Here is a 15,000-nt window from a genome sequence, read left to right as displayed (position 1 = left end):
TATGACGTCATTGTGATGTATCAGGTTTGCGATAAATTATCTGTGCTAATGCCCGGCTTGATTCCCGCAAACAAAATTCAAACAGCTTGCATAGTTTCGGACATAATGGTATTGGTGATTTCCATTAGCGGCGACAATATTATGACGTCAACTTTTTTTCTCGGAAGAATTTTCAAAATCGGAGATGGTTACTGCCTGAGCATGGGCTTTCTGCATATACATGGCAAGTTTCACGAAGTTCCGATGAAAACTCTGGGTTGTGAAACAAAAAATAGGAATGACGTCATAAAAATTGATATGACGTCATAGTGAAGTATCATATGTGCGCTAATTAATCTCTGCTAATGCCCTGTTCGATTCCTGCAAGCAGAATTCAAAAAGCTTGCCTAGTTTCGGAGATAATTTTTAGGCGATTTCCATTAGCGGAGATATTTTGACATCATAACTTTTTTTTCTAGGAAGAATTTTCAAAATCGGAGGTGGTTACTGTCTGCGCAGGGTATGTTTACATATATATGCCAAGTTTCAGGAAGTTTCGATGAAAACTGTAGGATGTGAAACAAAAAAGTCCACAAGAAGAAGATGAAGAACAACAACGTGAGCAAGACTTAGAGATCCTCCACGAGGATCTAAAAAAAAATTCACCAGATAAGTATCACACATATTACAACTTGATTGGAATTCTTTTAAAAGTGAAAATTCTTGAACATTCGTAGTGCTTTTTCTCTTAATTATTATCAAATGACACTCACATTTGGCTGCTTAGTAAGTTTTCCATGCAATTTTGGACGTGAGGTATGATCGGGAGTGGTGGGAGGCAAAGGGGTTGCGGTGGAGGTGGTGGGCAACAACTCCAGGTTTACAGTACTCCTTATGCTGAGGTTAAATGGCAAAAAATAAATAAAAAAGAATCATCATTTTCTCGATTTTCAGGCTTTGTCCGGCCACTAGTGTGTTTACTGATCATATGTTTTGCAAATACTTGCTGTGATTTGTTCATATGTAATTTTATGGTGCTTGTGGTCAGCTGCTTGATCAATCCACATTTTTTTTGTCAAATTGGTCACGTGATAAAGCAGACTGGGTTTGTAGTTTCTAGAAACTGTATGCGGAGAAGCAAGAATGGTCAAACCAACAAGGTCAAGAGAAGCCAGTTGAAGGTGCAGATCGTTGTCTGTCCCCTAACCCTAACCCTAACCCTAACACCGAAGGTGGACAGACGTTATGTTTTCGCCCCTGTTTGTCTGTCTGCTTGTCTGTCTGTGAGCAGGGTATCTCAAAAGGTTATGCACAGATTCAGACGAAACTTGGTGGACATGTTTCAAGGACGAATTGATTCGATTTTGGTGAAGATCTGGATCTGGATCCGGCCGATCAGTGCGATACTAAACGTAAAACTGTTCAGCCTGGTGGAGGTATGTGCTCTTCCTCGTGCCATTCCACTTTGTGACGCTTTGTGTGTTGCTGTCAGGCATAGGCGCTTGGTGCTTGAAGGAGCGTGAAAGTTCCAGAAAGAGGAGATGACTGAAGAAAGCAAAAATTTGTGATGGGAACTTGCCCATTTATATGACGTACTTACCTTTTGTACTTTAATAATTTAATAGTTGCTCAGATGTGGACCATTACTTACTTTATTTATATATTTTATGATCGACAGAGTTGTTTGGTGGCTGAGAGTGCAACACATTTTTGCTGATACAATCAGTGACTGGCGTCATAATTATTTATCTCTCTTTTCAGTCTCTCCGTTTATTCCCCTTCTCAATTTCTCCCTTTCCTAGAACTATATGAAACATAGATAAAGATCATGAAAACAAATATACACACGACTGCAACTTTGTCAACTTGAATAGCTTAAGGTGCTTCTGTTCAATCATCATTTTGGGATCCGACAGACATATCATGCAATGGTTTTGGAAATGTAAGAAACCTTTCCATGCCAGTTCCTTATCCAACGCAAATTCCTTGTTGTGATGTCATTTGTAACAGACAAAGCAGAAAAGGTATCAATGACAATTTGGCAGGTAAGAAGGTAAAGACCTTCTTCAGTCCAGACAGCACTTGGCCCTCTGTCTCAAAACACAACATCCTTTCACGTTTCCAGCTTTGGAATCCACGAGCTAATAGGCATCTAAACTTTCCTCTCTCTCTCTCTCTCTCTCTCTCTGTCTCTCTCTCTCTCTCTCTCTCTCTCTCTCTCTCTGTCTCTGTCTCTGTCTCTGTCTCTGTCTCTGTCTCTGTGTCTCTCTGTGTCTCTCTGTGTCTCTCTGTGTCTCTCTCTCTGTGTCTCTCTGTCTCTCTCTCTGTGTCTCTCTGTCTCTCTCTCTGTGTCTCTCTGTCTCTCTCTCTGTGTCTCTCTGTCTCTCTCTCTGTGTCTCTCTGTCTCTCTCTCTGTCTCTCTCTCTGTCTCTCTCTCTGTGTCTCTCTGTCTCTCTCTCTGTGTCTCTCTGTCTCTCTGTCTCTCTGTCTCTCTGTCTCTCTGTCTCTCTGTCTCTCTCTCTCTCTGTCTCTCTCTCTCTGTCTCTCTCTGTCTCTGTCTCTGTGTCTCTCTCTCTCTCTGTCTCTCTCTCTGTCTCTCTCTCTCCAGCACTTTCCTTCCTCCACTGGATTCCTTGTTTTCTTCCATTACCCCCACCCCACCCAACACTCTCAACCCTTCATCCGTCTGCCTCTGCCACCACAACCATTGCATTGAGGCTGTGGGCAGGGTAACACGGCAGCATGGCATTTCACGCTGCTATGCCGTGCTTTCCTCCCCCAGGCCTCATCTTCTCAAGCCTTCAGTGGTTAAGACACTGACTGTATAAGATTACAATTTGAGATTTTTAAAATAACAAGTTACTTATGCAGTTTTTGTTTTGGAAGCATTGTTTAGGGCAAGTGCTGTCTGGTCTCTAGAAGGCCTTTACCTTCTTCATTATGCCTAGTATACATGTACTATTTGCTGATGAAAAACTGAAAAGCAGTAAGGAAGGGATACGGCGATGGATGTGAGATGAACCAAAACTTGCAAGGAGAAAGTGACACCCAAAAGGGAAATCAATAAAGAGAAGATAGACATGGGTATGAGATCAAATAATGAAAAATAATGGACACCTTGATTGGCAAAATCCCATCAGAATACTGAGACAATTTGAGACCGAGGTGTGTTGTTGATGATAATATGAAAACATTCATTGTTTACTCGAGGATATTTGGCTGTGAGGAGCTCGCACTCACCGCCATGCACGGCGTGAGTGGTGGAAGAAAGCACAGTGGATTGTGAGAACCTAATACCAGGAAATATGGAATTGGACATCTTGGCAGTCACATGGCATCGTGCAGCACAAGGTGAAGCAGGGAAAGTAGAAACGTATGTAAATACAGCTGTGGATACAAAGAGCTTAAAAACTGGTTTGAAGAAGGCAGAGAAAGAATTGAAGCATTGATGACATATTCTGATGTAATGTGACTTTTCTTTTAGAGACCATGGCTCAGTTTTGTTCCCTGCTCACAAAGCCTCGTGCGGAGGGAGAGAGGGTTGGGGAGCAGCCATGACTGTTTCACTCAGGCATGAGACGTTGAATTCCTGGCTGTCTTTTTGGCATTTTAAGCATTAATTTACCCATTGATTTCCACAGTCTCCCTCCCTACTCTCAAAGCTCCCATCCATTCCAAGTATCTTGCGCCTTTCCTACGTGCTTCGCACTTTCCGTGCCAAGTCAGGAAGACCTGGCCAGTCTTTTGGTGACGTGCTCATTGTACGGCTGGAAGGGTACTCATCCATTTAAAATGTTGGATCAACTGCCTGTCATGTATTTAATTACGTCTTGGATTTTCATGGCACATTTGTTTTCAAAATATTTCTTGCTGAAACCCATCGATTGATATGATTTTGAGTTTCGGTAAATCCTCCATTTATTTGAATTGCCCTTTCTCATTATTCGCTAGGAGACATTCTCTCTTGGTGTGAAAGCTATTCCTGGTCAAACAACTTTCCATGAATGGTGAATTTAAGATTTCTTAATCCAAAGTTACCGTAAAACTTAACTTTTTTTCCCAAAAATCTTACAGATGGCTTAAGCCCAAAACAGATATCCAAGAAGAGTTGTTGATGTGAGCTTTTACAATTATATGTGACCTTTGATTTGCTGTTCCTTTGTTTGTTTGTTTTCACAAGCCCGATGGTTCGTGGAAGAGCTGTGATACAAATCGCGTCCGCGTTACAGGCAGATACATGAGACAACACGAGAGAGTTGATAGAACACCTTAGCCCACGCAGTGTAGAGAAAAAGGACATGGAAATGGTTACTCCGGCCTTCCTTTTTATTTGGACGAAGTCAGCTCAGGTGTTGCATCACTCCCCACCGCCATTTTGTCTGGACGTCCATGTTCTCCCGCCTTGAGAGTGTGAGCGGCAAATTTAATTGGTCGAGAGAGCGTACGATTTTGCCAGAGTACTGCTAAACTGAAGGTTTACTTGATTGACTTTCACGCAACCGCTTAGATTGAGGGAAGTGACATTTTTCTCCTCCCCGTGGATGCCAACCTATAGGTTTTTTTTTTTTTAACCTGCAACATGTTGAATGTCGACAAGAGCTTTGCGTTGCTGTTGTTTTTGTTTGCACTCGATTTTTGAAAGGTGCACCGATTGGTCAGACAGCCGCCGGACCACACCCACATCTGTCACTTGACTCCACCCATCATAGCACCGAACCAAAATGATATGGCCGCCATCTTGTTTTCTGGTGGGCCTAACACATGAGGCCTGTAGGGCTCTTTTGATTCATACACTGTCTGGCTTTGTTGCATCACATTTCCGTTGGCTTTGTTCGAGTTGAGTGTTAATCACGATGAGGGACCCCTAAAAATCTCATCATATGTTGAATATACATTATTAGTAAGGTTAAAATGAAGCCCCGTATGCACCTCCCTAAAAAATATAGCATTATGTAATTTTTGAACAGCTCCATGTTGGAGTTCAACTTCTGTGACTGTGTGGCAAATGAGCTCGTTCTGATATAACTGTGGCAGAGGCTGACGTGGATGAGAGGCGTCGAGTTAATATTTCAATAGCACATTAAATGTCTCCGAATCGTGCTGTTCATCTTTTCAGAATGCTTTCAATGCACGTTTCCCAATCGGCTCGTCGCTGGATTTTGTCGCAGATTGTGACCACAGTGCAGTCATTCTTGTTTAAATGCTGAGTGTCAAGCAAGGAAGCAGCACATACTATTTTTCAAGTCTTTGGTATGACTCGGTTGGATTTGAACTGATGACCTTCCAGAATGAAAGCAGACATTGTCACCATTTCATCACCGAGTTAACCACCAATTATGGTACCGGTGGCATTATACCACCGAGTTTTTTATTTATTTATTTATATTTGAGACCTTTTGATCTGTTCTTCATGTTTTAATTCCCTCAAGTTTTTTTTTTTTTTTAACAGTGATTTAAGGCTCAGGAATGAGTTTGCACATGTACCATAAGCAGGAAGACATTAGCAGACATCAGTGTACTTTTACATTAATTACAATGACCTTACAAGACGATAGACACAACACACATCGGAATGAAATCAAAACCGAGGATCCCAGCGTGTTGAGCATTTATTCAAAAGCGAATGCTAAACTGGCAAGTTCTTGATTTGGTGTGATTCCAGCCTTTTCCTTTTCATGGAATGCTTTGATAGGGAATGCTAAACAGGTAAATCCCATCCATCCATCCAATGGGACCATACTCTGTGCAGAGCGTTGGTGCTGCCTAAGCAGTCTCCTTGGTTATTGGGCACAATCCTGGACGGGTCGCCACTCTGCCGCAGGATACCAGCAAGCTAGCACTCATTTTGCCAACCTCAGAAGGATGACAGGCAGAGTCAACCCCACCTGGTATTAATTCAACAGCCGAGTGGGATTTGAGGCAAATCCAGGCATTCACCAAATGTGAAATACTCATTTTAAATCACTGCCAGTTCATCCTCACGGTCTCATCTCCTTATACCATCCCTAATCAGCCCGATGCTTTTCTTTTCTGTGGAAGGGGAGGGGGTAAAGTGGGGGTTCGGGATGGTTGTGGTGGTCCAAAGTTTGGGCCACTTTTATACATGTAATCTGTAATTGACAGTATCCTTCCCAAAGAAATGTTCACTTTGTAATCACAGTATATGATTTGCAGGAGGTGTTACCTTGCCCAGCTGAAACACCTGTAGAGATTTAATGATTATTAATATATTAGTCTCCTTGTCTTTCCTAAATTAGCGTAGGCCTTTTTCAGTGTTGTAGTATGTGCAGTTGAGATATTTAGTAGATTACTGTAGCACTGAGGTGCTCGGTGGTACAACAATCCATGTTTTCTCTGAGTCGTTATGAATTGTGTAAGCTTTATTTATGAATATAATAATTCTTGGAATTAGTACATGGAAATCGGAGGTTACGTTTTTACCCCTTTTTGTCTGTCTGTCTGTGAGCATGACATCTCAAAAAGTTATAGATGGATTCGGATGAAACTTGGTGGACAGCTTGGGTATGTGATATGGACGAATTCATTCGATTTTGGTGAAGATCCGAATCCGAGATTTTAAAAAGTGATTCTTCACCATTGAGAGATATGGCCAAAAATGATAAATAGCACGATATTTCACAAAGTTATGGAGGAGTCATGACAAAACTCGTTGGATGAGTTGGTTTGGTAACAAGAACAATCTGATGAGATTTTTGGTTCAGATACAAATCCAGACCCGGCCTATCAGTGGATACAAAACGTAGACTGTTGTGCCTGGTGGAGGTATGCGTTCTCCCAAGTGCCGTTCTCATTTTCACTGCCTTTGGCTACAAGTTGCAGTTCTTTCAGGACAAGCTCAAAATCTGAAATCTCATTTGGATACGAGACGGAAGGCATACTTAGTCATTAACTGTAATTTTGCAGCATCGGATGCATTCTGAATACAACTTTATGACTTTGGCAGGCAGAGATGTCCAAAAGACATTACCGTAGACCACCACCCAAAAGGGGCTGCGTGCAATAGCTATCTGCATTTTCACAAGTTTACATTAAACCGGTTTGAGACGGTGCTGCTTTTGCCATTATGGCTCCATCATCAGGAAAGAATGATTTGTATGAAATACTGTATATAGAAAAAATAATACCCCTGACTCAAGCCAAAGGAAACTATGAATGCAGTGGTGCTAAAAGCATTAAAAAAAAAGGTTTTACTGGCAAAATTATGGAACAGCATAAGTAGAAATAAAAGGAGAAGTTGGAAATAAGTTAAGACCAGGAGCAAAATAAAAGAAGAAAAAGAAGAGGTCAGCAGAGATAGATATGTTCTACAGACCCCGTAGATCGTTATAATGAGTGTAGCAATCACAAGGAAGAGTGAATTCAGATGGGAATAAACCTCAACCAGAATGAATCGTCAATCCGGGGAGATATCTCCACGGGTCATTACAGTAGGTCACCAACCAAAGGAACTAGTCTCCAATGGTCACATGGATTTTCACGAGTTCACATCTATCACCGATCCTGTAAAGTGCTGTTTCTGCCTTAACGCCTTCATCAGCAGGGTGAAGCCCATCCAGTCGAGGATCATTTCATCAGAGCAGTCCTGCTGTGACCCCTGAACTGTGAACCCCTCTCACCAGCAAAACCGGAACCTCAAAGTGAGGCGTGGAGATGCTGCACCAAACCACAAAGTTGAACCCGAGCTCCTTAGCTCCCCTGCAGCCCAGCTTCTCTTAAACAATTTCCCTCTTGTCTTTCACCCTCCACCCGCCATGTCATTCTCAGTGTTAGCTTGTCAATGTATATACTGTATATGTGTGCATTCAATTTGTTCAACTATAACTTCAGTGTCCACCATTGTTTGCCACGTGTGTGGAACACCACCCGATACCCACCCTCGTTCTGTCCGATATCCGTGTATAAGTCTCGGAGCCAAAGACCCTAACTGCCGGCACTTATTTTTGTTTGGGTATGCTCTTCAGCCACTGGTTTGTCCCACACAAGTATCGATGAATGCTTGCGGTACAAATTTTAACAGTTGACAACTGGGTGACTATTTTCCTGGATAAGGTTGCAATGAATACTTTTCATCAACTTGCTGCTTTGTTTTAAAGGCTTTTGCTTCTCGAGAATCACTGCTTCATTGCAACCGCAATCATTGGATAAAATATTGGCAAGAAGAGCGGAAGGAAAACTGGAAAACTGACGATATATACCAGACCATGATTATAGAAAATAGATTTTCTTTTCTTTTATTAATTTTTACGTGTTGCTGCTTTCATGATGTGAACTTTGCTTTCCATGTGATGCATAGGAGTGATTTACTGTAACTGATTTGCATTTTCCTTTTTTTTTAGTTTTGTGCTTTAATATTTTATACTTCGAATATAAGCAAATGATGAATTGCATAATCTGATAATCAGCATGATGGGCAGTTAATATCTTTCTAACAATTCCACAATTTCTTGCTGTATATGTACAATTGGTCACTAATCTATTGACAAAGACTGATATTTGTATGGAATATATGGGTATGTTTGAACGGGGCTGTGTGTGTGTGTTTGTGTATTTGTCTGTCTGAAACCACTGATGTGCAATGCAGCAGACGCTCTCTCTGTCTGTCTGTCTCTCTCGTTGCACCTCTTTCCATATTTGCAGTTTGAAAAACAAAATGGGAAATCGAGAAGCATGGGGGTGACCAGGCCCCGGGGGCTCCTGAGAGTGAAGGAAAGAATGAGCGAGTAGGAGGGACTAGACGAGGCGGGAGGTTCGACGAGACATCCATCAGTATGGTTGGTCACAGGAGTGGGGGAGGTATACAAGAAAGCGAGTGCTAAGACCATCTGTGCGTGCTGAGGCTTTAGGGCAGATGCTTTGCCTGAGCTAACCCCCCCCCCCCACTTCCCCCCCCCGACACCCCTTAAATCCCGCACACCTTACTACTTAACTCTTTCAATCCCTCTGTCTAGTTTTGGAGTACAAAGTTGTGGCCTTTACAGAAATATCAACAAAGTCACTAATAAGGAGATGGAGAATTGCTTTGCAATACATGTCCCCCCCCCCCCCACTGATGTGATATTTTCTCAGTCCAATGAGGGCATAACTGTGAAAAATTGACAAAAAGTCCTGAAAGTCGAATTAGTTCTGTAACTTATAATAATAATAATAATAATAATAATAATAATAATAATAATAAAGCCATGTACCAAGTTTCAGTTGAATATGTTAGAGGGTATGGGGAAAAAAGTTTGAAAACCACAGGTGGGATGGACGGACGGACGGACGGACGGAGAGCAAACCTCTAGTCCCCTTCGGTGAAACCGGTAGGGGACTAATAAAAGAGCATTTCTACTTGGTCATTTACAGAAGTAGAACACAAAGCAAGTCGATAAATAAACAAACAAATGCCGAACTGAATCAAACAAAGAGTGATACAACTTTCTAGTGGAGTATGCTTACACAATGTCTCAAGTCGCTCACCTGCATTTGATTTTTCATTTATTTATTTTCATTTATTGTTATTTTCATTTACGGATGCTTTCCGACGGTTCTGTGATTTTTCCTGATGTATCGGCTTCGATGTCCATCGGCACACAAAATTACCGTGCCGCCCTCGGGTCGCTGCGTTGTCTTGGGTCGCTCACCTGCATTTTTATTTCAATTATTTTTTTTTCCACTTATTTATATTTTCATTTATGGATGTTGTCCAACGATTCTGTGATTTTTTTTTTTTTTTGCTGCTGTACCGGCTCCGATGTCCATCAGCACGCAACATTTCAGCTTTCTACATTTACATCACCCAGAAGGTACCGATCTTTAATATCAGTGAGTGAGTCAGTGGTAAGAAAGAGCTTTATATAATTAGATAAATATATATTTACAGGAAAAGATAGTTTGATCATACTTTAAAGCACAATGTTATCATAGCTCACGTAAAACAGAGACCATCACCAAATTTGGAGTTTGGCCAGGTATAGTTGGTATAGTTTTATATAGTTGGTATAGTTTATAGGTATAGTTGGTAAAAACTTGGTATAGTTTTTTTTTAATGAATGATGTCATGGGATATCTTAACAATGAAACACACGCAAGCTTTACTTACGGTCATGTTACATTATGGCTGAAATATGTGCCTTCATCGATTCAAGAATGCTTGTGTCGAAAGAGGAAAACAGTCAGATGATGTTGAACCCATTTTTGAATGCAGCACTCTGAATATTTGGAAGTTGCTTTCAAAACACAGAGATAAGATTTTAGATTTAAAAGGTTTGGATTGGATGTAATAACTGATTTCGTCTCTAGTGGTTTTCCCATTGGCAGTCTGTGCTGCTAACGCTTACACTGGGAGGTTTGCCTTTACCTTCACAGCGGAAGTCAGGGCAGGAATTTGTAATTTATTCAGGGTGCAAGCGATAGCTCGCCTACTCTTCGTGAAGGACACCGTGTGGTCTTTAACGTCCACCAACTAATGCCAGCAGACGGGACGCCCAGTTTAACGTCCATCCGAGGGACGGCGCACACATATTCATGTGTCTGCCCACATGTGAAGCAACAAGGGACATTGCATAGCCGGGCCATGATTCGAACCCAGGCAAGACTGCTGATGCCAGACAGATGGCTGATGGGCACTAAAAAACATATTTTAGCCGAAGCATCAAGGTGCGATGCAGGTGAAGCCGCATGCTGTGTGCCTCATGCTTGTGTTCGTTTTTAGCGTTTAGGAAGTCACTCTTTGTGCTGATTCCCTTCTCGTTATTGACGGATGTGTTTAGAATGGTAATAGGACAGACAGACAAATATGGAAAGAGAGCCAGACAGATCGATGGAGAGAAACAGTGGAGAAAGAAAGAAAGAAAAAAAGGATAGAGGAAAATTTAAGAAGCAGAGAGAGGTAGAGAATGACTCTGGAGGGGTTTAGAACTAGCTCTGGCTCAGCCAGCAGCTCCTGATGTATTGCAGGCAGCCTGGCTTCCATCCAGCCGGACTACTGTTCTTTCGCTCTCGCACCCTGCACGCGCTCTCAGCCAACCTACACTCTAGACTCCCATTTGGTGCTCCACATCATACCCCCCCAACAGCTGTTGTACAGCTCCACACCATTTAATGGCACTGCTGTTACGGTTCCATATTTACTATATGTACAAGTTACCATTTTCTTACCCTTACTGAGTGACTAAATACAAACCTGATCTCCACCAATTCCTTGTGACAGACTCGTCCACCCGACTCTTCAGCGTAACTTGGAATGTGCACTGAGCAGCCTCCCATTAAAATGCAGTCCTGCTCAAAATCCTCACACTCGGTGGCATAATGGTTAAAGTATCCATTCTGAGTCTGGGAGGTCGGCGGTTCGAACCCAGGGCCGAGTAAGTCCATGCGTCCTTGCTTGATGCTCAGCATTTAAAAAGTATAGTGCTTGGACAAACAACCACAGGTTGGCAACCATTGTGCAGGGCTTGGTGGGCCTAATGGCTTCCTCTTGCTTTGAAGTTCCTCGTAAGGGAAGTCGTATTATTATAACCAAAAAGAAACACCAGCTCCGACTGCAGCTCACCACTAGTGACTCACAAGCTCATGTACTGCCCAACAGGGACAGATTTTAGCCCTGCCAAATACTTTGATTAATTCCCTCAGTTCCTTCAAGGCCCAAAAACAACATGTCTACCTCCACCACGAAAGGTGGATGGAGCATATGTTTTCATCCCCTGTCTGTCTGTGAGCATGACATCTCAAAAAGTTGTGTTTGACTTATGACAAAACTTGGTGGATGAGTTGGTTACGTGACAAGAACAAGCTGATTCGATTTTGGTTAAGGTCCGAATCCAGATTTGGCCTATCAGTGGGATACAAAATGGAAACTGTTCAGCCTGGCGGAGGTGTGTGCTCTACGGAGGGCTATTCTCGGCGAGGTAGGCGCTCTACGGAGGGCTGTTCTCGGCGAAGTAGGCGCTCTACGGAGGGCTGTTCTCGGCGAGGTAGGCGCTCTACGGAGGGCTGTTCTCGGCGAAGTAGGCGCTCTACGGAGGGCTGTTCTCGGCGAGGTAGGCGCTCTACGGAGGGCTGTTCTCGGCGAAGTAGGCGCTCTACGGAGGGCTGTTCTCGGCGAGGTAGGCGCTCTACGGAGGGCTGTTTTCGGTGAGGTAGGCGCTCTACGGAGGGCTGTTCTTGGCGAGGTAGGCACTCTACGGAGGGCTGTTCTTGGCGAGGTCGGCGCTCTACGGAGGGCTGTTCTCGGCGAGGTCGGCGCTCTACGGAGGGCTGTTCTCGGTGAGGTCGGCGCTCTACGGAGGGCTGTTCCAGTTACTATCTGCATTTACAATTGATCAAAACCGAGGAAATTATCTCGTTGCTCAATTTATATGCATTGCACAATAATTTATGGCCAGCAACAACATAGCTAACGCTAAATCATGAATGATCATGTGATGTCATGCAGTTAATTAAACAATTGTTTCTTCGTTTTAACGTTAGTGGGCATAGCGAGCATTGCACAATATATAGGACTTGAGAAATGGGATGACTTCCTTAGTTTTGAGCTGTAGGAAATGCAGATATGTGAAAATGTTGTTTATGACCTTTAATCTGTTCAGCAGGTACCCGTAGTTTCCTGTTTCCCCTTTCTCTCCCTTCTCATTCCTGATTTTCAGCTTGTTTTCTCTATCATACGCCACAAAACTCTCAGTGATCGTTTTCTTCCTGCAAGCCATGAAATTATCATTGGGAACTTTTTTTATGAACTTGAGGCTTGGAGTTTATCACTTAAAGCTTGTGAAAGCTCATTGAGCCAATCTTGACAATTCTATCACCACTGGTCCTGATGGCATCGTTGCTTTCATCAGATCAGATCATGAACCTTGCTCTACAGAGCGTCGGTGCTGCTGGAGTGGTTTCCCTGACTTGGGTTATAATCCTGGACAGGTTCCTAATCAGACACAGGAAGTCAGGGCAGGAATTTTGAATTTGTTCAGGGTGCCGGCGGTAGTTCACCTCCTCTTAACAAAAGACCCTGGTATCTTTAATGTCCACTAACTAATGCCGGTAGACAGGGTACCCAGTTTAACGTCCATCCAAGGGACGTACACACATTGATAAATCACCCTACCTGTGAAACATCGGGATGAGTTTACCGATGGGTTGAGTTTCAAACCCAGGATAGACAGCTTAGAGTTGAGTGTGTGTACTTCGAGGCCATCCTATCAGCCATATTGCTTTACTACTCAAAGCCTTATCTGCTCTGCTTTTGTATGGTTCATTGAAATGGATGGAACAATTCAATATTCATGTAAGTGGGCTCCTGCAACATCAAGAGATAGAGGGAAGTCTGGACATACAAGAAGCATGTAGCCCAAACAAGTGATGCCAAAACTGGTCAGTAGCACGATGCATGGGCCTCACATTGGCCTCCCAAAATCCTGTGCTTGGAGAAGCATCCGGTATTACTCAACCATGGCAAAGCAGCATTCCTGGCTGGAGGCTGGTTACCAGCAGACACAAGTACAAGGTCCAGGGTAAACCAGCACTCCCTTGTTCCAACACGTCCACCCAGAGACTGAAAATGGTAGACCATTGAAAATGGTAGACTGAAAATGGCCCCGAAAGGGTGGGTTGTGTTTTTCCCTGGATTTTTGGTTGGGACCAACCTACCAGCTATCTGAATGCCCTTTGGCTCACAAGGAGCATATGCGTTCTTTGGCGGATATTTTCTTTTTTAGTTCCACAGTGTGTCCAGGTATTCACTTCACCAGTGAATCAGGTGGGGAAGCTGGTTTAGTCACTGACCACCTGACCATTGCAACAGGTAGCTGGTTTAGACACTGATTTCACTTAGTGCTGTGGTGTTTCCGTGTGTTGTTGTCCAACTTTCTGTTTGCTGGCCCTTTGCTCTCTGTTCTGCCCTTCCGTGAACCTCGACACCTGTATTACAAAATAGCATTCCTTCGCCGTTCTCTACCACTTCTGCAATGTCAATGATAAATGCAGGTTCATGTTTGCATTCCTTTTCTGTTTCTCTGCTAAATATGTTTTCTGAACCTTCAACAAAATCTCCATTCAGGTTGCTGCTGCGGTGGACATTGTATGTTTTAGAGAAACGTTTCTCTCACAGGATGTTTCCGATTGCTCCGTGTCTCTTCCTGGTTATTCTCTTTTCCGCTTTGACAGGATACTCCCTTGAAATGCACAGCACCTCCACCTGGAGACAGAGTTGCTGATATGTCAATAATTAATTCAATTGCTCAATGTCCTCCCTAACCCCTCCGAGCCAACTGGAATACCTCTTTTTTTTTTAACAGTATCTAAGGCTCATAGTGGAGCGACGACAAACACATCTTACACCTATGGACATACCGATGAATGCACAAGACAGGACACAGCCACTGAGCTTGAGGGAAGTGCCGCCACTTGCCAGGGCACTCTCGGTACCAGTGACATCACAACAGTGGCACCACCTTTCTCTCCACACTCAGAGGGGCATTTCCTAAAGAGGAATTTCCTCCTTTCCATGGATGCCAACCTATGGGGATTGTTCATGCTCTTATCAAGCAAGGAAGCAGCACATACCATTTTAAAAATCTTTGGTATGACTCAGTTGGGGGTTGAACCGTTTGAACCGCCAACTTCTCAGACTTAGAGCGGACGCTCAAACCATTACACCACCGAGTCTCATTGCATTTACCTCTCTGCAACCACATAATGTTTGTATGTGTGGTATACAGTCCACCCCCCCCCTCCAATGACAACTGTTCATATTATTATATTTCCTCCAACATGGATCAGCTCCTAATCACCTGTCCCATCTCTGTTTCTCATCTGTAATTATTTCAATTGTCACCATTCCTCCTGGCTGGGAGTTGGCTCGGCAACAACCAGCTATTGTATTGCAGCAAAGGCTTCTGTGACTCTGTTGGTTTGACCCAATCAGTAAACTCCCCAATCTCTTCTTCTTCTTTCGGCTGCTCCCGTTAGGGGTCGCCACAGCGGATCATCCGTATGATCCACATAGTGATTTGGCACATGTTTTAC

The sequence above is a fragment of the Eptatretus burgeri genome, chromosome 1 (assembly GCF_056783735.1).
Source record: "Eptatretus burgeri isolate ZD-2024b chromosome 1, Ebu_testis_v1, whole genome shotgun sequence".
NCBI classification, from domain to species: Eukaryota; Metazoa; Chordata; class Myxini; order Myxiniformes; family Myxinidae; genus Eptatretus; species Eptatretus burgeri.
Note: the sequence above shows the minus strand (reverse complement) of the source record.